General features: G+C 42.9%; 1 protein-coding gene and 1 pseudogene across 1 annotated transcript in view; one reads left to right on the top strand and one right to left on the bottom strand.

Annotated features, from left to right (window-relative positions):
• The window catches only part of IGFBP7 (insulin like growth factor binding protein 7), a 75,222-nt gene that overhangs the window by 33,230 nt on the left and 16,412 nt on the right, over positions 1–25,580 (top strand). The gene's annotated exons all lie outside the window — the stretch shown is intronic.
• Positions 7,219–7,989, bottom strand: LOC133092178 (protein FAM3C-like; annotated as a pseudogene).

Here is a 25,580-nt window from a genome sequence, read left to right as displayed (position 1 = left end):
ATCACTCCAGCAGGGGCCAGGGTTTATTTTAATGCATTTGAGGGGGAAGGGGAAGAGGTACTCTAAATCTGGCAAAATAAAAATAACACTGATTAAGAAAACAATGAAACATTCTTGAAAAAGAATTGCACTTCATTTAATATTATTCTGTGGTATCTCCTGAGTCCTATGAAGACAGGACTTATTTTAGAAAATGGGTCCCTTTCCGTGGCAAGAGCCTAGTTAAACAGACTCACTCCAGATCACAGATCACATTGAAATGATCCTAATGAGGGTAGACTTTTCAAAGCTATATTCATTTTACCATGAATAAATGGATTCAAGTCGTATTCGTGGGTTTTTAATTTTCAACTTTGAATTTGCAAACTATCAAATTCCTTCAAAGCTATGGTGTGCAGAGAAGGATCTGACTAATAGGATTGCTTTATTTTTAAAGAAAGATGCCCTTTAGCAAAGCACTGGGCTTTGAAGTGTGATCAGTCAAGGGTCCAACAGGCATGGATTTCCCACATGACACTGTTTCTTGTTGAGTTCCAACGAGATTTAATATCTCTCATACAAAAAAGCTACCCCGAGGGCTTCTAGTGCATTCAAAGTAGATAATGCTATATAGTTTCAACACAGATTATACCAAATGAAGTACAAGTTCCTGAAGCACGGCAATACTTGGGTGCTGGTGACTTTTTTTTTTTTAAAGGAGCTGTATCTTTTTTCTTTTAATTGAAAGACTTGAAGCAAGCTGTCTGAAAAGTTGTTTAAAAAAAAAAAAGAGGGCTCAGTTATTAGAATGGTATAAATAGGGCAGCAAGCAAATGGTCGTATCAAAGGAGGGCCTCCTCCTTTATCAAGAGATAAAGGGAAGGGAATGGAACATTTTGGCAAGAGTGACATTAAGCCGCTGACGTAAGGTTGGAGAGGAAACTGGAGCATCCTGCGTAGTGACAGACATAAATGAAAGAAGCATGTAGTGCTTTTCGGCTTGCCTGATTGACAAGCAGAACCCAGTTGCCAATGATGGCTCACTTTCACCTTTTAATACCTTCTAAGGCAGGTAGGAGAGAGGGAGGGACGGGCAGAAACAATAAATGGTTTAGTTCTGGGTTAGAGGTGCATTTTCCAAAGAAAATGCAGTTTGGAGATCTGCGTGCTCAGACCAGGACCCGCTGTGTGAGTTGCTGGCCTCCGGCAAGTTACTAAGTACCCACACACACACACTGTGTTTTCTCATCTCTGTGCATTAGGGGTCACAGAAGCTCTCAACCAACTCCCCAGCTCTGTGCCGTGGCTCAGGTAAGATAGCACACTTTAGAAAGCTCTCCACAAATGGGCAGTGATGGTGGGGCAAGCTGGAGGTGGTGATGATGACTGTGATGTCTTATCCTGACCGACTCCAAGCCTGGCCAGTTCCTTCGCAGCCGTGCAAGCTCATGGGGCTACTCAGAAGGCCCATCTTATTGCCCCTTCTGATCCAGAGACCCTAGTTCTCAGGCAGTTCTGGCTTGCTTTATAACCGCCTCCCTTCCCGCAGCAAGGGTTCACAATCCGCAGAGAAAAGCTGTTCGAGACAAGACCTCTTAAGCAGGCTCAAAGTTTGGAAAGCCACTGTGTACCTGCCTTCCTGAGTCCCCAGATATCCCCCCACGCCAAGTACAGTCGGCCCTCCTAATCCATGGGTTTTGCATCCTCAGTATACCGAGAGCCGACTGTATTCATCGCACTGCACCGTTCTATGTAAGGAGCTTGAGCTTCTGTGGCTTGTGGTATCCGTGAGTACTCCTGGATCCAAACCCCTGCAGATACTGAGGGAGGGCAGTATGCACAGCACCAGTGTGGCTCCCTTAGACCTGTCATGATATTGACCCAGCCCAGCCCCCTCTGCTGGGCTGAGAGCCAGGGCTGTGGGCCGGGGTGATGGCCCAGCGTGTGCTGTTAGAGGATCCTGCCCACTGAGTGACCACCCAGGAAAAACCAAGGGAAGCTGTCTTACCTTGTGTGTGTTGGAACCCGCCAGTGTTGGAATCTGGGGTTGCTTAGTCTAAGCCTGAATGATCAAGAACCGGGGACAGTGCCAGACTGAAAGCGAACATTTGTTTGTCAGCACAGATGGAGGAAGGAAATAGGCCTGCTAAATGTAACAGCTCCAGTAGGCCTCCTACTGACTGGTCCTTCTCTCCTTACCCACGCAGAACTTGCCTGATTTGATGAGACATATATGTCCTCAACAGCAGCATGGAACATAGTGTTTGACTAGAAGAGGCTTTCCAAAGGCTAGAGCAAGAAAGAGGAACATTCTTTGTAAGTTCCAAGCTAGTGTTTCATACCCCAGAGATATAAGAAATGGTGCCTTCAGTAGGACCTAGAGTTGTGCATCGATCAGCATCACTTTTGGCCAAGATATACTCCTGCTGTACCTTGTACTGATTCACACACTTCCTCCAGCTAGGTTTCACCACTGCCACATGCACAAGGACCGAGGGGCTTCCTTAACTAGCTGAGCCTGGTGTGTTTAGAGCAGAAGAAATAGCATGTAGTGAAAAACGAACACGTGCAGGGAGAGCCCATCTGCAGAAAAATTGGCCTTTTTAATTAGCAGTTTTGTTTCAATACATTCTTTAATACATTGTGTTGTACTGTTCAGCATTGATCTTCAAGATCGATCACATTTGTTTTTCAGGAGGAATCAATCTTAACCAAATAGAAAAATGCACTGAGGCCCCCCTGTGTTCGTTGGTCATTACTCCTCCCCCAAATTTGTGAGCTGGCTCAAGTCGTCTTAGGCATTCAGAAGAGAAGCATTCTTATTTAAACTTTTGGTGATTCATTTTGCATATCTTTGAGACCGATTATGGTCTCATAGAGGTTCAGGCCCACAGTCAGAGATTGAGAAACTTCCATCATTATAAATGTGGCCTGTGGCACCCACCTCATTTTAACTAGAGCTTAATGGAAAGGAGTGATTGGGGCCTGACTTCTGCCTCCTACAAACTAATCTTTTTCAATGGTGTGCACTTCTTTCTGTCCCCCAAAGGGATTTGTTAAATGTGATTTTCAGCGGGAAGTGCGCTTTTTTTATTTGTTAGCCATAATGGAAATGCATAGATAAACAGAATCTGTGTGAATATAGTCAGATTTGGGAGTGGGGGACAGGATAGGGGAAACAAAGATAGAAAAAGCTCTGGCAAACATGAAATGAGGGGCAGGACAGGAATAAAGACGCAGACTTAGAGAATGGACTTGAGGACACGGGGAAGGGGAAGGGTGAGCTGGGACGAAGTGAGAGAGTGGCACTGACATATATACACTACCAAATGTAAAATAGATAGATAGTAGGAAGCAGCTGCATAGCACAGGGAGATCAGCTCGTTGTTTTGTGACCACCTAGAGGGGTGGGATAGGGAGGGTTGGAGGGAGATGCAAGAGGGAGGAGATGTGGGGACATATGTATATGTATAGCTGATTCACTCTGTTATACAGCAGAAACTAACACAACATTGTAAAGCAATTAACCTCCAATAAAGATGTTAAAAAAAAAAACATGAAATGAGTATCTACTTGATTTTCATTTTTGTTTAAACCAGCCTCCTCTTTATAAAATTTATTTCTTAATAAGACAACATTTTACAGTGAGTCTGATCAGCGTTTTGAAGAGAAAACATCTTACTGTGGAAGGACTTCTAGAAGAAAGAAAGACTCACCTAAGATTACTGCAGGAGATCTAAAGAGAACTCCTGGTGGCGGGCCTCCCATCTGTGTTTTGTGGTGAGGGACCGTAAACAACCCAGAGAGAGAGAGAGAGATCCCAGTAACTGGAAGTTCCCCCGTGGCCCGGCCTCTGCTTCCTGCCCAGCTTCTGCTCATTTGCCATCTTTATTCTTCTCTTCTGCTCCGTCCAGCCCCACAGATGGTCCAAGAGACTCAGAGGGGCCTTCAGGCTTCTACACCAATTTGAGTTTCCTTCCTGGGCAAGTCAGTGTGTCTCATGGTAATATTCTGTCCTGAAACCATACAAGGACAGGATATAACAGTCTCTGTCACTCCTGGGAGCACACCTGGAGGAAAGCCTGAGAGTGGTGGCCTGCAGGAAGCCCCCCGCCCTGGACCCTACTGTATGTCTGGGCAAGAGGCTCAGAACATTTCTCTAGTCTTGGCTAGAAAGGCTTCCTTAGAGCTTTGGCTTTTCTCTCATGTCCTTCAGATGGATTCTGCACACGAGAATGGCAATTGAAAAGCTTCACAGAATTAGCTTTTAATGTTAAAAACAAACAAAAAAAAGCAAGTTGAGGAATGACTGAAGAGAAAGCACACTCCAGCTGTCAGACAACTTTGAGAGCATTAGTGGATGTTCTAAGTTTAAACATAATTTGTCCCTTTCTCCTTATTCATATAACACCCGAAGTTTCCTTTCACTTGCCTCCCTGCCTTCCACTAACCCCATTCCTGGTTTACTACATGGCGATGATAATTATGTATATGCATCCTGAAAATTTAACCCTTCATGTGCCATTTCCTCTCTTTCGATATTTTCTTTTTTGTGGAAAATGATATAACAGAAACTTGCCATCTGTACGTTCTTCACTTTAAAAAAAAAAAAATTTTATTTATTTATTTTTGGCTGCGTTGGGTCTTCGTTGCTGCATGCAGGCTTTCTCTAGTTGTGGTGAGCGGGGGCTACTCTTCGTTGCGGTGCGCGGGCTTCTTTTTTTGATAAACTTTAATCAAATTAAAGTCAGGAATATAAAGATTCTTCCTCAATTTTTCTTTAATTTCCCACATATCACTTATTTTCCTACTGTCTTTGCTGAATTTTAACAGTCCGGGACAGCCTCTATGATTACAAATAAAAAAATACACATCCATAAGTCCTTAAACACCATTTAAAAAAACCAAAGTGTCAATGCCAAATTTCTGATTTTAATGAAAATTCTGAACATTAAATGAGCATTGCTGCATTTACAATGCTGATTTTTAAAAGCTATCTGAAAATAAAATATAGTAAAATTATTGCTTCCCAAAGTTATGTTGATATAATCTATACAAGGCAGAATTGAAACAATAGCAAACTGCATGAAAACAGTTACATAACCAATCTTTATCCCTTCTTTTGGCATTTTATGCAGCTCTACAAAGCTATCACGTTATAGTCCTTATCTTGAAAGGGATGTCCTGCCATCTAGATACTTAAATTCTATCCATGTTAAGATATATCCTGAGGATATTAGTGTGTTTACCCATAGGAATGACTTTAATTTTGCATGTTAAAGCAGTACAATACACGCTTGACAAATCTCAGTGTGAAGTTCTATAGGCATATTACTTTGCCAGATAATACAAAAAAATTCACAATGCAAAACCAAGAGTAGTTATTCTCATTATTTAAAAAAAAAAAGCAACACTTGTTTCACAATCCCTGGAACTGTAAAATAGCCATTCTTTTAATTTACAGAATTGAGGAAAGTATTTTGAATATCAAAACACACATGCTGAATGTGATTTAGTGTATCAGCACCAAAAATCTGAAAAGTCTACAAAAATTGTTTAGATGTGCAAGGTGCATACGTGAGTTATATTCAGTTTGAGGGAAGAAACGGTACCCCCAAATGCACTGATATTTAAGAAATAGCTGAATAACTTTCACCTTGGTTTATAACAAAATAAAGAATACCGCTTTTAATTTTTCTTATATAAGTCATCTAAAATTTAGATCCAAAATTGAAGTGCTGCTTTTTACTGTGAATAGCAGTTTGATCGTTACATTTTTTATCCAGTTTAAGACACTTCACACACAACAGATATTTAATGCCCTAAAAATATTTTAAAAACTTGAGTCATTTTGTGAACATCTGAAGTTAGATCTCTTATATTTTTATGTAGAGTTGGGTATAAAGTCATTGTGTGTCAAATAAAATTATTTTTAAATGTTATCAGTCCCAATCAGTAATTAGGACTTTTCTAAATATGTCGTTATCTTTTCAGGCAAAAATTACTATTATGAAGTTAGATGAAAGTAAATACAGAATTTCTTGGTTTACAATCCAAAATTATTGTGACATTAAAGCATGCCTCTTTCTGAACCATTTGGTCAATGCTGATGACACTTAAATAAGGAAAACTTAGGCCAGTATTGCTCTAACTATACTGACATGCTGTCCTGAATGACCTACCAAGGCTGGGGAAGGGACCTGGCCTGGTTCCTCAGCTCTGTGAAGTTGCCCCCTCCTGTCTTACTCTAAATAGCTTATACAAAATCAACTTATGCACACTGTTAACACAAAATCCAGCAAGCTACAGCCCTGATGCCACCTACATTTATATATATATTTTTTTTTAATTTTTATTTATTTATTTATTTATTATTTATGGCTGTGTTGGGTCTTCGTTTCTGTGCGTGGGCTTTCTCTAGCTGTGGCAAGCGGGGGCCACTCTTCATCGTGGTGCGCGGGCCTCTCACTATGGCGGCCTCTCTTGTTGCGGAGCACAGGCTCCAGACGCGCAGGCTCAGTAGTTGTGGCACACGGGCCCAGTTGCTCCGCGGCATGTGGGATCTTCCCAGACCAGGGCTCGAACCCGTGTCCCCTGCATTAGCAGACAGATTCTCAGCCACTGCGCCACCAGGGAAGCCCTATATATTTACTTTTTACTGTGTACATTAAACAAAGAATTCTGTTGTGCTTTTCACATATTGGATATCAGTCTTCATATTTTATTTCTAGGTTTCTTGGGAAGGGAAGAGAAAGACTACGAAAAGAAATAGAACAGGGAAGTCAGACTGTAAAGTAACATTACACACACAACTAGCCCAATATCTTTTTAATTTAAAAGATACTATCATCAAAAGGTTATATATATTTATATATATATATATATATATACACATATATATAAAAGTCTCCTCCCTAAAATCCATATTATTCCATGATAGATTTTCACAGTGACTAGTATATATATCGCTATATTTTTCAAATCTGTTCAGTTATCCATTGGGTAATGGTTTTAGAATTAAAAGATGCCATTATCATCGCAGTCTGAACATTGTACCATTAGGGAGATGTGCTTAGAAATGGTTCAGTGATTTGCTCATTATGATGACTATTTACAAAGATGTCTATTTACCTTAGCAATAAATAATCCTGATACCAAAAGAGATAATGGTCATGCACACGCCGAGATGGCTGCATGCTCTTAAAATATTTACATGTAGTTTTTCCGTCAGGGCTTTCCCATTAGCAAGTGAAAGTGCGCTCCCTTCAATTTTCTCCACATCAGTCTTGCTTCTGGGGAATGCATCCTTCCATTTCTACAACTTCGGGCCATCCTTCATATTTGTTTGTGTCCTTATTGTTCTTTATGTGCTGTTCAAAAGGGCTTTTTGTCTTAATGCCTTTTCCATCACAGAAGACCCAGTTGTCTCTAAAACCAAGATGAGTAATAGATGTACTCCCCAATTCAGCAATGAGCTGCCGGGCCTCATCATTGAGTTTGGTTGCTCCATCATCATATGTTCCCATTAAGACTATTGTTCCACCTTGTATGGCCTTCAGAAACTGAATAAATGAGGCCACATTTCCTCCCCACATGTCAAAATATCTGGTGTCTATTAGATCTCCTGTTTTTCCATTTACCTAGGCAACACTGATTCCTCTTCCAACATTATTCTTAACACCACTCATTAAAACATTATCCTCCAGGCAGATTTTGGGTCCTACCACATTGGCTGCTCCACTTGCCATTTTAAAAGCAAAATGCTTCTCAGGGCAAGCTTTTGAGATCCCACACTTATATCTGGGAGGTTTTGTGGAACGTGCAACTGCGTCCAATGCTGACCTTGCAAATAGATTTCCTAAACTCGCATCCATTTTTATTTCAAATGCTTGAGAAATAACATAGAATGTCAGTAAAAAAATACTGCCACAGCTACCACCAACTTTGCAGCACTTGCTACCCTCATGTTTGGTTCTTCAGTCTGTGGCACTTTTCATTAAATAAGCTCTGGCCTCCCGCCCACCTCTCCGCCTCGCGCGCCCCCTTTCTGGCCTCCCCGCGGTCAGCCTTGCAGGAGGCCGACAGGAGCCACTGCCGCCTCCCGCTCTCTTCTCCGGCTCCTCCCCGGTGCGCGGGCTTCTCCTTGCGGTGACTTCTCTTGTTGCGGAGCATGGGCTCTAGGTGCACGGACTTCAGTAGTTGTGGCGTGTGGGCTCAGTAGTTGTGGCACGCAGTCTCAGTAGTTGTGGCTCACAGGCTTAGTTGCTCCGTGGCACGTGGGATCTTTCCAGACCAGGGCTCGAACCCACGTCCCCTGCATTGGCAGGCAGATTCTTAACCACTGCGCCACCAGGGAAGCCCTGTTCTTCACTTTTGACCACAGTCATGTATTAACAGATAGAAAGTATTTCAGTCTTCTTATTTTTCTCTGCCATTGCTGATGCATTACTAGGCTCCTCTTATCTGGGCATTAGCTCATTGCTTATCTGAGTCTTCACTGGCTTCTGTTTTGCCTTGATCTCTTGGGTATGATGTCTATAGGTGTTGTCTCTATGGAGAATTAGATAGTAAACTGGCGACAGCAGTCCTTTGATTGGAGCTTAGCTTTTTCAGATGCTCAGATTTTTTTTTTTATTACTTATTTGTACTTTTTTTTTATGGCTAACATTTTTCTGATTCTTTGCCTGACAGTTTTTTTTTTAAATAAATTTATTTATTTTTGGCTGCATTGGGTCTTCGTTGCTGCGCGCGGGCTTTCTCTAGTTGTGGCGAACGGGGGCTACTCTTTGTTGCGGTGCACAGGCTTCTCATTGCGGTGGCTTCTCTTGCTGCGGAGCACAGGCTCTAGGCACATGTCAGATGTTTTTTCAAGCATGCTTCTTCTGAAACCTCAACATATCTCCAGATCAATGATTCCCAAACTTCTGGGAATTGTAACAACCTATCCTTACGTTTGGTTTGTATGAGATCCTACCTCCCTTTTCACCCTATCAATCCTCCAGGTAGAAGAGAGCAACATTTTTGTTTTTTAATGTAAAAACAAGTAAAAAATTTTTTAGTTTTGAGGGGGTTTGGGGATGACATGACACTTAGGTGGTGTATTGGAAAAGGCGTTGCAAAAAAGGAATCACTGCTGTGAATCTTGGAATAAGGTCATTTTAATCTCACTCACTATTTCCTTTTCTTTTTTTTTAATTGAGGTAGAAAATGCATAACATGAATTCTACCCTGTTAACAAATTAAGTGTACATACAGTAGTATTAAATATATGCACATTGATTACAAAGCTACAGTAATCAAGACAGTTTGGTACTGGCACAAAAACAGAAATATAGATCAATGGAACAGGATAGAAAGCCCAGAGATAAGCCCACGCACATATGGTCACCTTATCTTTGATAAAGGAGGCAAGCATATACAGTGGAGAAAAGACAGCCTCTTCAATAAGTGGTGCTGGGAAAATTGGACAGCTACATGTAAAAGTATGAAATTAGAACACTCCCTGACACCATACACAAAAATAAACTCAAAATGGATTAAAGACCTAAGTGTAAGGCCAGACACTATCAAACTCTTAGAGGAAAACATAGGCAGAACACTCTATGACATAAATCACAGCAAGATCCTTTTTGACCCAGGTCCTAGAGAAATGGAAATAAAAACACAAATAAACAAATGGGACCTAATGAAACTTAAAAGCTTTTGCACAGCAAAGGAAACCATAAACAAGACCAAAAGACAACCCTCAGAATGGGAGAAAATATTTGCAAATGAAGCAACTGACAAAGGATTAATCTCCAAGATTTACAAGCAGCTCATGCAGCTCAATAACAAGAAAACAAACAACCCAATCCAAAAATGGGCAGAAGACCTAAATAGACATTTCTCCAAAGAAGATATACAGATTGCCAACAGACAGATGAAAGAATGCTCAACATCATTAATCATTAGAGAAATGCAAATCAAAACTACAATGAGGTATCATCTCACACCGGTCAGAATGGCCATCATCAAAAAATCTAGAAACAATAAATGCTGGAGAGGGTGTGGAGAAAAGGGAACACTCTTGCACTGTTGGTGGGAATGTAGGTTGATACAGCCACTATGGAGAACAGTATGGAGGTTCCTTACAAAACTAAAAATAGAACTACCATACGACCCAGCAATCCCACTACTGGGCATATACCCTGAGAAAACCATAATTCAGAAAGAGTCATGTACCAGAATATTCATTGCAGCTCTGTTTACAATAGCCAGGACATGGAAGCAACCTAGGTGTCCATCATCGGATGAATGGATAAAGAAGATGTGGTACATATATACAATGGAATATTACTCAGCCATAAAAAGAAATGAAATGGAGGTGTTTGTAATGAGGTGGATGGAGTTAGAGTCTGTCATACAGAGTGAAGTAAGTCAGAAAGAGAAAAAGAAATACAGTATGCTAACACATATATATGGAATCTAAGGAAAAAAAAAAAAAAGGTCATGAAGAACCTAGTGGCAAGACGGGAATAAAGACACAGACCTACTAGAGAATGGACTTGAGGATATGGGGAGGGGGAGGGGTGAGATGTGACAGGGTGAGAGAGTGTCATGGACATATATACACTACCAAATGTAAAATAGATAGCTAGTGGGAAGCAGCCGCATAGCACAGGGAGATCAGCTCGGTGCTTTGTGACCACCTAGAGGGGTGGGATAGGGAGGGTGGGAGGGAGGGAGATGCAAGAGGGAAGAGATATGGGAACATATGTATATGTATAACTGATTCACTTTGTTATAAAGCAGAAGCTAACACACCATTGTAAAGCAATTATACTTCAATAAAGATGTTAAAAAATATATATATATGCACATTGGTATATAGCAAATTTCTAGAACTTTCTCATCTTGCAGAAACATTGAACAGCAACTCTGCATCCCCCCTACATCTAGCCCCTGGCAACCACCATTCTACTTTCTGCTTTTATGAGTTTGACAACTGTAGATCCTTCATGTGAGTGAAATCATGCAACATTTGTTTTTCTGTGACTGGCTTATTTCACTTAGGTTAGTGTCCTCAAGTGTCATCCATGTTGTAGTATATGGCAGATTAATCTCACTCACTGTTTCCTAAAGTGTGACTATAAGACCCTTAAGGAAAAAAAAAAGTTTTATAGTTTCTATGGGCTGTTTAAGGTTACAAATGCTCACAGTTAAGGCTTATGTTTGGGGGATCCTGGGGGGGATATAAGGTCCAATTCTTTTTTATATAATGATGAAGTAACATAAAAGATTCTAGGAGAGCATGTACAAAGAACAGTCCTTGAAAATGCATATTATCATTATTGCAGTTATCTCCTTGAGATTTAGCCATAATGACCCCAAATCAATAAATGTCCATCCATGAGGACTGTACAAATGTGGAGGGTTTTGCCATAACCCTTGAGGAAAGAACTGTATGACAAAAACAAAAAACCCTCCTTCTCCAAAAAGAGATTATGATTAATTAAGGGACAACTCTAGTTGACGGTAGAAAAAGCTCAAAGATGTTGTATTCGTTATTTACTGCTACACAATAAATTAGTCTAAAATTTGCAGCCTAAATAAAACAACAATGAATATCTGTTATCTCATACAGTTTCCATGGGTCAGAAATTTGGGACTGGCTTATCTAGATAGTCTTTGGCTTGGGGGTCTCTCATGAGGTTGCAGTCAAGATGTCAGTGGGGACTAGTCATCTGAAAGTTTGAGGTTGGAGAATCTGTTTCCAAATTGGCTCACTCACATGCCTATTGTCATGAGGACTTAGTTCCTCGTCACATGGACATCTCCATTGCACTGCTTGAGCATCCTAACAACATGGCAACTGGCTTCTCCCAGACCAAGTGATCTAAGAAAAAGCAAGAAAGAAGCTGCAATGCCTTTAATGACCTAGTCTCAGAATTCACATATTGTCACTTCCACCACATTCTTTTCATTAGAATGGAGTCACTAAGTCTAGCCCACATTCAAGGGGAGCAGAATTAGGCTCCACATAAAAAGGGAGGATTTGATAAGGGGATGGGAGACCCAAGAAGCAGAAGGGATGAACAAGATCTGGACCAGATACTCTAGTAATACCTGGAGACAAAGAGAAAGAGAATGTGGACACAAACTCCAATCTGTGGCTGGCATGGGGGCTAGTAGCGGGGGAGGGAACTGGGGGAACAACTGGCCAGCCAAACCAGAGAAGTGATACAGGTAAGAGTAGTGGCTTTGACCATGAGCAAGGGTGGATGCTCCAGGCCAGCCCAGGAGCTTGGCACTCCTGGAGGGGGAAGTACTTTTCCCCAAAATGGCTTTCCTTTGCTGTTGCTGAACTTGAACAGTGGTATCAGGCCTTCTTCACTAGAGATGCTTCTTCAGCTCAGCAAGGAGCTGGCTCAGAACCCAGACTCCACATGGGAGGAGGGCTAACATCTTGGTGCTGTTTGCCTCTGGAGCTGCCCCTTTGAACATGTCCACCTGTTGGCATGTTCAGAACTCCATGCCTTAAGAGTGAGCCCTTTTCTGTTTTCACTATGGAGTTTGATTCCAGGGATGGCCTCTGTGTTTTCTCCAAAGACTCTTTCTGAAACAACTTTTGTTTACCTCCTAAATTGCCCTTCTAGCCTCCTTAGACCGAGTTGATTTGTCTTGATGGATGAATCAGATTCTTGAACTCACCCTCTTTGGCTCCAGTTCTCTTGGCAGAGAACACAGGAAGATAGTTTTTGCTTATGTGCGTGTTTGGGGAGCATTTTTTTTCTTTGTTTTTCTGTCTCAGCCACAACCCGTGGGCGAGCCCAGCACCTGGGACCTTGACAAGACTGTGTGTGTGCGTGGGTTGAGGTCACCTAGGGAGTTCCTCCCAGTATCGTTTGTCATGTCCCCGAATTCCAGAGCAGACTGCAGTTTCCCGAATCCCAGGCTCATGGAAATTGGGGGAATTACTTTTCTGGAGCCAGCTTTATCTTACTTGTCCATGTTCCATTCATGCAAATTGGAAATACTCCCACAACTAAACTGTGTGCCGCCCTTCTGCCTGGGAAATGCAGCTGTTCACGCTTAATGCTTTTGCTCAGTGCCTTTCTAATCTCTCAGCTTCACACTGTTTAAATGGCAGCCAGCTGATTGAGAACAGATAATGTTTTTTCTGATTATTAATCAAGTATAAGGAGATGAATTCATACAGTTCTAGTTCCGCTTCTGCCAGCATCCTGGAATGAGTGTAGGCAAATGTTGAACCAGCGCCCCCATGAGAATTTGGACAAGATGGATCTTAGGGTCCTTCTACATCTAAAGGTCACTGGCTATATGATAATTTAAGAACATGGAAGTATTAATAGGGTAGGATTTATTTACCACAAGAGGAGAATCTCAGTACTGTCTCCTGTCAACCATTCCACCCGAAAGGGCCTGTCTGTCAGCTGGTGCTTTTCCTCTGCACGTGGAGTCAGCAATTCTTCCTTCACGCTTGGAAACAGACTTTAAAGTGGACCTTTTTCACTTAAAACCTCACATAAATGTTTTTAACATGTTTAGGGAACTGGGGTTTATGCTTTGCTGATTGTTTCTTTTAAATCCATCTTTTCCAATATAACATTATTGCTTGTCAATATAGACTTGCCCTTTTGCACTTTTAAATAGTTGCCCCAAACTTCACTCTGGTTTCTCCCACTAAAAGTCTGACCAGTGACCCCCAATTTTTAAATCTTATAAACTGACTAATAAGGCAGCATTTTGCTATAGAGTCAGCCTTTATCTTTTGTCTCCTGGGTTTTATCTAAATTTTTTAACGAAATTGCTACTTTTGTATAGATTTTTAACATATGATCTATGTTAATGTAAGCATAAGAATACAGCATCAGCAACTCTGGCCATTTTATTGCTCTAGTTGAGTAGCTGGGTCAGGAACATCAACAGAGCATCCCTAAACATTGGCCTGTTTGTACCTATGAACAGCTGAAGACCAATTTTTAAATAGCCACAGTAATCAAAATTTCTACCCAGATGGTAAAACATGCCCTTGTACAAACTCTGGAATAAAAGTAGTTATAACTAGCTAGCCCCCCAAAATCTTTTTAATAACAACAAAGGAAGCCAGTCTCTTGGAATGGTTCCTAAAGCCTTGCTACTTAAACCTTTACATGAAAGCACAAAACCTGGTGTATATTTTGGTAACAGCATCAGTACACGCAGCACTCAGGTTTGTTGATCATCTACTCAGTGCCAGGCACTGGGATACAGAATAGAACTTGAGAGAAGTTGGCCTGTCCTTACCAGCATTGAGCCCACAGTCTCATGGGGTGCGAAGACACAGTTAAAGCCCTGAGAAATTGCTGTGATGAGGGTAAATAGAGCCATACAAGAACGAGGAAGGAGGCCCTCGTTCTACTTATTGAAATATAGTTGATTTACAATGTTGGTTAATTTCTGCTGTACAGCAAAGTGACTCAGTTATACATATATATACATTCTTTTTTATATTCTTTTCTGTTATGGTTTATCTCAGGATACTGAATATTGTTCCCTGTGCTATACAGTAGGACCTTGTTGTTTATCCATTCTATATATAATAGTTCGCATCAACTAACCCCAAGCTCCCGGTCCATCCCTCCCCTCTCCCAACCTTGGCAACCACAAGTCTGTTCTCTATGTCTGTGAGTCTGTTTCATAGATAGGTTCATTTGTGTCATATTTTAGATTCCACATATAGGTGGTATCATATGGTATTTGTCTTTCTCTTTCTGACTTACTTTGCTTAGCATGATAATCTCTAGGTCCATTCATGTAGCTGCAGATGGCATTATTTCATTCTCTTTTATGGCTGAGTAATATTCCATTGTGTGTGTGTGTATATGTATACATTTATACACCACATCTTCTTTATCCATTCATATGTCAATGGACATTTAGATTGTTTCCCTGTCTTGGCTGTTGTAAATAGTGCTGCAGTGAACATTGGGGTGCATCTATCTTTTCGAATTATAGTTTTCCCCAGATATATGCCCAGCAGTGGGATTGCTGGATCATATGGCAACTCTATTTTTAGTCTTTTGCGGAACCTCCATACTGTTCTCCATAGTGGCTGCACCAATTTACATTCCCACCAGCAGTGTAGGGGAGGGTTCCCTTTTCTCCACACCCTCTCCAGCATTTGTTATTTATAGACTTTTTTTAATGATGGCCCTTCTGACCAGTGTGAGGTGGTACCTTATTGTAGTTTTGATTTGCATTTCTCTAATAATTAGCAATGTTGAACATCTTTTCATGTGCCTTTTGGCCATTTGTATGTCTTCTTTGGAGAAATGTCTATTTAGGTCTTCTGTCCGTTTTTCAGTTGGGTTATTTGTTTTTTTGTTATTGAGTTGTGTGAGCTGTTCATATATTTTGGAAATTAAGCCCTTGTTGGTTGCATCATTTGCAAATATTTTCTCCCAGTTCATAGGTTGTCTTTTTGTTTTGTTTATGGTTTCCTTTGCTGTGCAAAAGCTTATACGTTTGATTAGGTCCCATTTGTTTACTTTTGCTTTTATTTCTATTGCCTTGAGATACTGACCTAAGAAAACATTGGTACGATTTAGATCAGAGAGTGTTTCACCTATGTTCTCTTTTAGGAGTTTTATGGTATCATGTCTTATGTTTAACTCTTTAAGCCATTTTGAGTTTATTTTTGTGTCTGGTGTGAGGGTTTCTTATAACTTCATTGATTTACGTGTGGCTGTACAAATTACCCAGCACCACTTGCTGAAGAGACTGTCCTCCCCATTGTATATTCTTGAGGAGGCCCCCATTCTAAATAAGGGGGAGGGGGATGAGGAAAGACGTCAAGGGAGGTTTGTCAAACAAAAAGATAACTGAGATCTAAAGGATATCTAGGGGTTAACCAGGCAAAGATGGGGAGGAATGGGAAATGGGGAGAATGTTCCAGGAAAAGGAATGACATGCCCAAACGCTAGGGGCCAGGGAGAGCAGGACACATTTGAGGAACACTGAAGTTCATTATGGCTGGAGCTCAGAGTTCAGGAGGGACGAGGCAAGAAAGGAGGCTGGGAACATACTCAGGGCCAGATCTTATTTATTCTGGATTTTATAGTTTAAATAAATGTAGTCATTTCGAACCCTTCTCCGCTTTCTGGCAGTTAAATTTTTTCTCAGGATGAAGATGTAAATCTGAAACATATCTAAGCCCAAAGAGGAGGCATTTTCACTAATAGAAGGATTGCTTGGCTCTGCCCATGAATGTTTACTAACTGTTAACATTGACTTTTAAAGTTTTCTATTTAAAAAAAAAAAAAAAAAAAAAAAAAAAAGGGCTTCCGTGGTTGCGCAGTGGTTAAGAATCTGCCTGCGAATGCAGGGGACACAGGTTCGAGCCCTGGTCCGGGAAGATCCCACGTGCTGTGGAACAAATAAGCCCGTGCACCACAACTACTGAGCCTGCACTCTAGAGCCCGCAAGCCACAACTACTGAGCCCACACACCACAACCGCTGAAGCCTGCACGCCTAGAGCCCATGCTCTGCAACAAGAGAAGCCACCACAATGAGAAGCCTGTGCACCACAACGAAGAGTAGCTCCCGCTCGCCGCAACTAGAGAAAGCCCGCGTGCAGCAACAAAGACCCAACACAGCCAAAAATAAATAAATAAATTTATAAAAATAAAATATAAAGTTTTCATAGGATTCCTTCCTATATAAGGTACTTTCTAAGAAGATGGCATCTTCTTAATGATTTGCAAAACAAAACATGAAGCATATTTTCAAATACTGATTTTCACATTAAACATTCATTGAAACCATTCAAATCTAATGAAAAGGCCTGGCGTTCTCAGACTGTTTTATTCTAAGATGTGGTAGGACTCTATGTGGTCGCGGTAGAGTTAACATCTGCTGAGCTTTCAGTATGAGCAGGATAATTCTGACCTGTTTGGGGTTCCAAGTCCAAACTGCTTACCCAGAACCCCTCAGAAAATACCCCTGAAACATTTCAGGCCAGAGTGTGAATGGTGAGCCGTGACCTCTGTTTAGGATTCTCAGAATTGTGTAATCTTTTCTCCAGAAGACATTAATGTTTTCATTATCTTGTTTCTCTTTTCTTCATGATAACTTGTAGACATACCTAATCTCCTTGCCTTGACACTGAAAACCGCTGCAATCTAGTCTGGCCTCCAGTTCTCAAGATTTCTTTTCCTTCTCTCCAAACCCCTCACCCTCCAACAAAACAAAGCAAGAAGGGACACTTCAGCAATACTGGGTTGTGTAGAGAGGCACCACAGGAGCCTAGGGAAAACTCTGGGTTTGGACTCAGAAAACATAGATTCATGTCCTGGACACACCACTCCCAGGCTTGGGGACTTTGCACAAGACACTCAACATTAGTGAACCTCAATATCTTTATCTGTAAAATGACTCGCTTAGCTGATTGTTGGGAAAGTCAAAATGAAGTAATAGATATAAAAACTCTGTGGGCTGTAAACCCTAATGCCAATATACAGCGACATCTCACCTCTTCGAGTGGGCTGACCCCCTTGCTTGGAATTTCCTTACCAACCCCACCCACTGCCTTTAACTTTGAAAGCCCTTTTCCTCTTCCACGAATTCAGTTCTGACCTACTCAGTCAGAATGCTTTTTATATTTATATCATAGGACCAGTCATACTCCTTCCATATTATAATTGATTCTACACTTGTATTCTAGTCTACACTTTGTGGATTCTAAATCCATATCAGATAGGAGTCCAACCCCATCATCTTTCCATTCCTCCTGTCACCCAGCACAGCACTTAGTTTGTGGAGGACCTGAATGAATTAATCCACTCCTTGTTTTTACCTGCTTAGTGCCATACAATGCTGAAATTCAATTTAGTTAGTTTCATTGTGAATCTTTCTCAACTTTTATACCTTTTTCCATAGGGATTTTCCCTTAAGGAGTAACTTCATCTAGGCAACAGTAGAAGTTAGTGCTCTCATTACAGGAAATGAATATTAATGATGAATGGATGACATTTTTCTTTTGATAACCCCTAACTAATAGGAATTAAACCACTGGCCAGTCCAGTTTTTTTTTTTTTTAATTATTTATTTATTTATTCGTTTGTTTGGCTGTGCTGGGTCTTAGTTGTGGCATGTGGGATCTTTAGTTGCGGCATGTGGGCTCTTAGTTACGGCATGTAGGCTCTTAGTTGCGGCGTGCGGGATCTAGTTCCCTGACCAGGCATGGAACCCGGGGCCCCCGCATTGGGAGCGAGCTCAGAGTCTTAACCACTGGACCACCAGGGAAGTCCCTGGCCAACCCAGTTTTACATCTGTTGATCAGTATGTTCCAAAAATATCTGTTCTTTAATTGTCTGAGCATGTTATGACATTGGGAAAGCTATCTAGTGCTGATACTGGAGTATTTGTGGATCTGTTATTCCTCATTATTGCTGTGTAGGTTAAAATGCTGCTTGCTTATTTTCCAAAGCATTATTCAGAACTGTCTGTGAGTGAGGTTAAGCTCTCTCAGCTGCAGAGATCATGACTGTTTTTACAGAGGCCAAGCTCCCGTGGATGTGTGGGCGGAAGCAGGTTTCGTGATTACCAGCGTCATGCTTGTCCCGGGGGTCTTGTCTCAGTTTATCTATTTGAGTCTACTTTCTTCTCTTCAAGTGTCAGTTTAACTGATTTACAGGCTCAGAGACCATAATCCTTTCCCATGGACTAGATAAGTCTGGGCTGCCTTCCACCCCTTGTTCACAGGCAGAGCAGGCATCATCCCCTTGTGAACCAGCCTCATCTTTGAAGCCCCCAGCTTGCTAAAGGGGTCACACGTTTGCTAGAGAGATCCCCTGAGAATGTACCCAAAAGGCAAGGACTAAGGAGGCATAAAGCGCAGCTTCTATGTCAATTTCGGGAAAATCCTGGACATTTTCTTCCCCAAGTTTGTAAAGAACGAGTTTCCTGCTTTTATGCATATGGCTGCTCTAAAGAGGTGCCCAGTCTGAAATCCCAGCTACTGCTCTGGAAGGAAATTACTTTCCTTTACAACAGAAGAATAGAATCTCCAAGGCTGGAGCTGGTGGCTGCCCTAGAAGAAACACCTGCAGAGGGAAAGGATGTTTCTGTGACAGGCCCCATAGCACGCTTCACGTGCAGTTGCTCCCAGTCCTTGTAAAGATGCGGTATCTTAACCTTTAAAACCCAGTTTACTATTGAAACCATGAGAGCCCCTTTTTTTCCTGTGTTGTAAGAGGAATTAACAACTCAAGGAAAACAAAACTCAAAAAAAAGAAAAAAGAAGAAAAGAAAAAGAACCACTAATTATAGAAAAATAATCACTGTCTGAAAATAATCAAGATGCCAAAGTAAAGCTGTCTGGTCCTATAAATACCAGTAAGAGCAGCAAAGAGCATTTTTATGTCCCCAGAGACCCTCCTTCTGGGGTAACTACTCGCCCATGAGGGAGCATAGCTTTCCTTTACCTGGTTCCCACTTTTCTTTTTTTTTTTGTTTTTAATTGATTTATTATTTTTTTTTATTTATTTTTGGCTGCGTTGGGTCTTCGTTGCTGCGCACGGGCTTTCTCTGGTTGCTGTGAGCGGGGGCTACTCTTCGTTGCGGCGCGAGGGCTTCTCATTGCAGTGGCTTCTCTTGTTGTGGAGCTCGGGCTCTAGGCGCACAGACTTCAGTAGTTGCGGCTCGCCGGCTCTAGAGCGCAGGCTCAGTAGTTGCGGCACACGGGCTTAGTTGCTCCGTGGCATGTGGAATCTTCCCGGACCAGGGCTCGAACCTGTGTCCCCTGCATCGGCGGGCGGATTCTTAACCACTGCACCACCAGGGAAGTCTGGTTCCCACTTTTCATAGCTCACACCCAGCAGGGTGGGCTCCAGGTCAACCTCCACCCAACAAGAGCAAGCAAGACTTGCCTCACTAATGAAAAATACAAAACCCTTATTCAAAGTCCCCCAGTTCCTCTTAGAGAGGTCTTCCTCCCCCGTGGAGGAAGGAAGACCTGCCCATTTCCCTGATTTTCAGAGCAGTGTTACTTGGCACTTCTGAGCCTCTTTGAACAATGCAGCTCTTCCAAGCTCAGATGGTCCACTGCATCCACATCTAGCACCTTCTGTAATGTGAATTTCCTCTCAGCACTCAGAAAGAATGTCTTGTTATACTGGGAACACACAGTATGTCCACAAAGCAAGTACACAGTAGCAAATGTAGTAAGTACTCAGGACGCACGCGAGAAGAATTAGCCCACGGGTAAGAGGAACGTTCTGTTCCAGTTTGAGCCTGGAGGGCAGTGCTAGAAAAGTGCAGAACATGGGAGAAAGAACCTAAATCCTACTAGGAAGTGGGGAGGAAATCTGAGAACACTCAGCAAAGCAGAGATAAACAAAGGATGAGACTTGGGGTAAATAGCTGAGAGCTTTCAAGTCTGTGGAGATCACAGAGGAGTACAGAAAATAACCAGAGGGCACAAGTGAAGGAGGGGAAAACACTGAGAAAGAACAGGGGGAGCCGTTATGCGCGGCTGATTAATATCTGGGGTTTTGGGCCAAGGAGGCAACTGTAACCATGAGAGCTCTAGAGACTGGGGCCTGACGGGCGAAGACATCACCGGGTAAAAATGCCAGCCAGGCACAGGCACGGCATGCCCTGCACTGTGTTCATGGTTGGGGGGGACGGAGGGGGCCGTGCCTCACACAGATCCCTTGTGTTTAATGCGGCTCCAGGCCCTCGCAAAGCCGAGCTGAACGCGTCTTAGCAGAGAGGCGATCTGACTCTGAATGAGCAAAGGCAAAGGGTCCGGATTTAGTGGGCTCTTAAATGAGACCCACAGACTCCAGACGGACGCAGAGCCCCATCTCTGGCACTGCCATCAAGGGTAGGAATTCCGAGGGCAGGAGAGGGGCAGGGGCGGGGCTGGGGATGTGAACCAAATGCTTTATTTTAGGAAAATGGAAAACGGCACAGAAGGAGAACTACTGAGACTCTGAGAGCAGGCAACTCAAAGCTTGTGACAAAGGGGGGGAGGTCAGACATGGCCCACCGTCCCCCCATGGAGCTAGAGCGATAATAGTAACAGTAAGAAGGTTATCGGGTATCTATACCCTTCACTCCAGCTCCTGGAACTTTCCTCTCTTCTCCTTAAATGCTTGCACCTCCCAGTGTCCTCGGCCTCTCCCTGGAAAGACTTGGGAACAATGTTTCTCCAAATCTGTCCTCCTCTTCTCCTCTCTGACTTTCGACCTTTGTGTTGTCTTCATCATCTGAGCATCTCCTGCTCTGAAGCCGTGTTTTAATTGAGTGGTTCTACCTGGGGAGTTGAAAAAAAATAATTCCAGTGCCAGACCCCACACCCAGACCAACGCCCAGACCAACGCGAAACTCTGGGAATGCAGCCCAGGCCTGCGTACTAGTTAACCACTTCCAGAGGAGCCCAGTGTGCAGCCAGGATTGGCAGCCTCTGCAAGACAGCATCCTTCTTAGAGGCTGGGTCCCGGGTGGCTGGAGCTTGCCCTGTTGGCTGTGTGTCTGGTGCCTGTTATTCCTGCAGATGCCCCTCTGCGAGATCTCTTCCAACCTACATAACCTTCCAGAGACTGAACAAATCTCCTCTTTTTGATAATTCCTAATCTAAAAGGGTGACCCGGTACTGCACTGTCAATCCCCACAGTCTGCTTCCAGGGTGGTCAGCCTGGCCTGAGGGATTTACTGGGCTTCCTACAATGTAAATCTCTTCCTTGGACAAAGTGGAATTGAGGGCTTATCTAGTTCTCAGGGAGCTGAAGAGCTTTAGTCTTCTACTAAAGACCCCAGGTGGGAAGCTCCCTGGAGCCCAGGCTGTCTAGTAGACAGGGAACAGCAGAAGTGGCCCCATGGTAGCATCCTCCCAGGGCCTCCTGGGAGCTCAGGCCTCAGCCTTCTTCAGCTTTCCAAAACATTCTAGGCACTAGGCTTAGCAAGTCCAACCCTCCTGAAGTTGAAGGCCACTTGGCGGTCCCTCATATCCTTCCCCCTAGGGGCAGGGTTCAGGAGCATCTCTTTCTTTGGACTACATCCCTTGTTAGTCAGCTCGGGGCCTACGGACAGAGACTAAGCTTTGAGGGTGGGTGAGCCTCCAGGTTCTGGACGACTTCCCCTTACAGCTCACAGCTCGGTTCAGGAAACACTTCTGGTGCCTGACGATGCCAGGCACTGGGGGTGTGTAGGGAAGGCAGGGACTCAAAGATGAAGTGTCCTGGGGGAACTTGCTCTCTGGGTTTCTAGGAAGCTCAGAATTGGGTGGCAATAAGTGCCCTCCTGTGGAAACTTCCCCAGCCAGTTCTGTGCTTGCAGAATAGGAAAAAGTGACCCCAAAATTTTAACGTGTTGGATTTAAGGTGAGTCATAGCCCAGATAGGACAGGCCCATGAAATGTGGGGCAAAAAAGTATTTCCAAGGCTCCATTAGCATGAACAAGATACACCCACATAACTAGGGAGTTTCCCTTCATAAAGGTACTCTGTAGGAAGTCAGTTCTTGCATATGCTCAAACCACATAAAGATGTAGCCCGCTAATGTAACTTGTGTGGACATCAGTCATGCCGGTGTTGTGATGGTAGTTTAGCTATTCCAGCTCCGTGGGAGCTTTGCTGGATACGTGAGCTCCTCCCTTGGCGATGTTGCTGACACAGCCCCAGGTTAGCTCAGCCACCACATGGCCACCAGAGTGATCTCTCCACCTTACACATCTGAACTTGGCTTTAAATTCTTCATGGATTTATTTTACCTAGTGCAGCGTTGCTCCAAGGATGACCTCAGACCACACGTACCAGAATCACCTGTGGGTGGGAACCTCAGCCTGGAGTCAGACCCTTGGTTATTATTCTATCATTTTGTGCTGGGTCCATACTTGTTAGGGGAAAAGAATAAGAAGACATCATCAAATAAGAGATTGGTTTGCAAGCAACAAATTATAAGAAACAGCAACTTTCTTTTTATGTTCCATGGTCAGTTCAAACTTATGATAATTCTGAGACATTGCAAGAGTCACAATCATAGAAACACATCTGAACACTATGATATCTACTACAGAAAAAAAAAAAAAGATTAATACACTCTAAGAAGATTTTCAGTATCAAAGATTGGAGCCAAAACGGGGTGTCTCATTAACCCAGAGATAACTAGCTGTCAGCCAGGAAATGTAATTCACAGGATCTGTGTATGCCGTTACCAGGGTTGCATCATACTGGACAGTCTGCTTTCAGATGAACTGCCCCTGCAGATAAGTGGCTGGTTGCTAAGCAATGTCTTAGCTGTCTACTCCCCTGCTTTACCTGGGATGGGGTGGGGTGAGAATGGGCTGGGTGTCAGCAGCGAGCTGATGGAATTCCCTCCAGAGAAGCTGTCCATGGGAGAGTGAGCCAAAGCTGTCTTCCTTCCATACCCAGGAACCCACCCAGCCTGCCAGGGCTAAAGTGTAAACTTGACAGTGTTTACCTTGGTACCACTGGTCCCCCAGTCTGTTTCCTTTCTCTCTGTGGGGTTTGGCACCTCCTCATTGCCCAAATCTGCAAATCTAAGCCCAAACTCATCCTTTCCCCCTTCTCCAATCCAAGACCTTCCTCAGACAGACACCCTGGCTTCTGTCCGTGGTGTCACAGCCTCCTCTTACCCAGCCCACAGCTTTTGACTCATTCCCTCTTCCCCATATCCAGTCAGTTCCCAGGTAGTGTTGGTTCTTCCTGAATAATCTCTCAAATCTGCCTCTTTCCTTTCTGTTCCCATTGCTACCACCTTGATTTAGGCTTCTAATCCCCACCCTGTCCCAGTCCTGCCGCAAAGGCCTCCAAAGTCATCTCCTGAAATGCCACTTGAATCACATCTCTCCAACATTTAGAGACGCAATGGACCACAAAGTGTCCCCCCCTCCTCCTTCCAGTGTGCTCCACACCCGAATCTCAGCTACGCTCTCCCCGAGCGCACTGGGGTGCTTGCTGTCCCACCAGCCAGCTGGTGTTTTCCTGCCTCCACACCTCTGCTCAGGCAGGTCTCTGAAGTTGAAAACCTTCCTTGAGAGAAAGTTTACTTCTGAACTTCAGGGACTGCTCAGATACCAGCTCCTTTTGCCAGCCACCCCAGCTCCAAACGATGTGTCATCTCCATTCTCTGAAGAAGCAATTTGTATTAGCTCCAGTCATAAGGATTTACTTTGAAATAAAAGCAGACATTAATACTGAGTGTTTACCCCATGCCAGGTACTGTGCTAATTGCTGTATCTTGTTTGATCTTTCTGAAAATCTAATGACTTAGGTATTATCCCATTTCACAGATGAATAAACTGAGAAAGGTTAAATAACTTGTTCAGTGTCACATAACTCAGAAGTGGTAGAGCAGTCTATTACCTTCCTAGCATTTTAATCTCAGTCTGTATGTGTTAAGCCTCCCCATCCCACCTCAATATATTGTATCCAAAAAAGAGGAAGCATTTCTTACATACTTTTACCCCCAGCAGTGTTTGGGAGAACCCCATCATTATAAACTTTTGGGTCTTCACTCACACTAAAATGTAAATGACCAACAGTAGCAACCATAACGAGATGACTTTGCCTTAAACAAAAACCCTGAAGTTAAATCTGGCCTATGGTGCTTAAGATTTAGTACTTTTTTCTCCTGCCCTTACTGTCCTCAGCTGATACCCATGAGACCGTGTGCCAGATTCTCATACCTAGGGTCAGCTGCTGTATCACCGCACCTCTAGAAGTTCCCGAAATGACTTGCCTTGGCAGATGGCTCTGCCCTTTAATTAGCCATACAGCTCCTGCTTCCCCTTATTTAATATCAGGAAGTTTCCACATATTTCATCCCCTTCCCCCTCTTGGCCATAGTGCCTTCCTACTATTCTTTTCCCATTTTGTACTTTTGTTTGGTGCTTTTCCCTTCAATGTGTTATCGGAATCCAATCTGGGGATTTTTGCCAAGTTGTCTGAACTCTATCTCCATATGTGGTGTCTCACTTCGTTCTTAAACCCTCCTTTTTTGGTATGAATGCACATACTCTCTGTGAGCTATTTTAGGACCCAGCATCATTAAGAGACAAGATGAGTGTGGTTTGCAAATCTACCATAACTTGGAGAAGTCTTTATACTCGACTCTCTTAGCCATGTTAATAAGTACTCAGTGAGAGCTATAATGTGAATAATATAACCCAGCATATTGCAGAAACCCTGTTTTTGATGTGAGGTTGATTGATGATCGTTTCCCCACAGCAGATCTACCCTTCTCATTGGAACTTTCTTGGCTAATATATATTTAAATTATTTTACACCCCTGATTGTATACAAATTGGTTGTTGAGTGGGCAGTAGTCAAGAAACCTTGTTTATGGCAAGAGGAAGTCAAGTGGAAGATTAAAGAAAGTCACAGTGAATAATCTTCCAGTTGATAAATGAGAAGTGACTATAGCACCACTTTGGTTAGGTACCTTGGCAAATGTGTACACTGGTATATTTTCAAGATAGTGGCTATCTTCTTAGTTCCGTATGACTAGTCATGTTATGTTCTGAATTTACTGCTGCCCTTTTTCCACTACATACAATCTGGTCTGTCCCTCCTCCCAGTGAACACGAAGTACA

Source organism: Eubalaena glacialis, chromosome 5, assembly GCF_028564815.1.
Source record: "Eubalaena glacialis isolate mEubGla1 chromosome 5, mEubGla1.1.hap2.+ XY, whole genome shotgun sequence".
Lineage (NCBI taxonomy): Eukaryota > Metazoa > Chordata > Mammalia > Artiodactyla > Balaenidae > Eubalaena > Eubalaena glacialis.
Note: the sequence above shows the minus strand (reverse complement) of the source record. Positions and strands in the feature narration are given on the sequence as shown.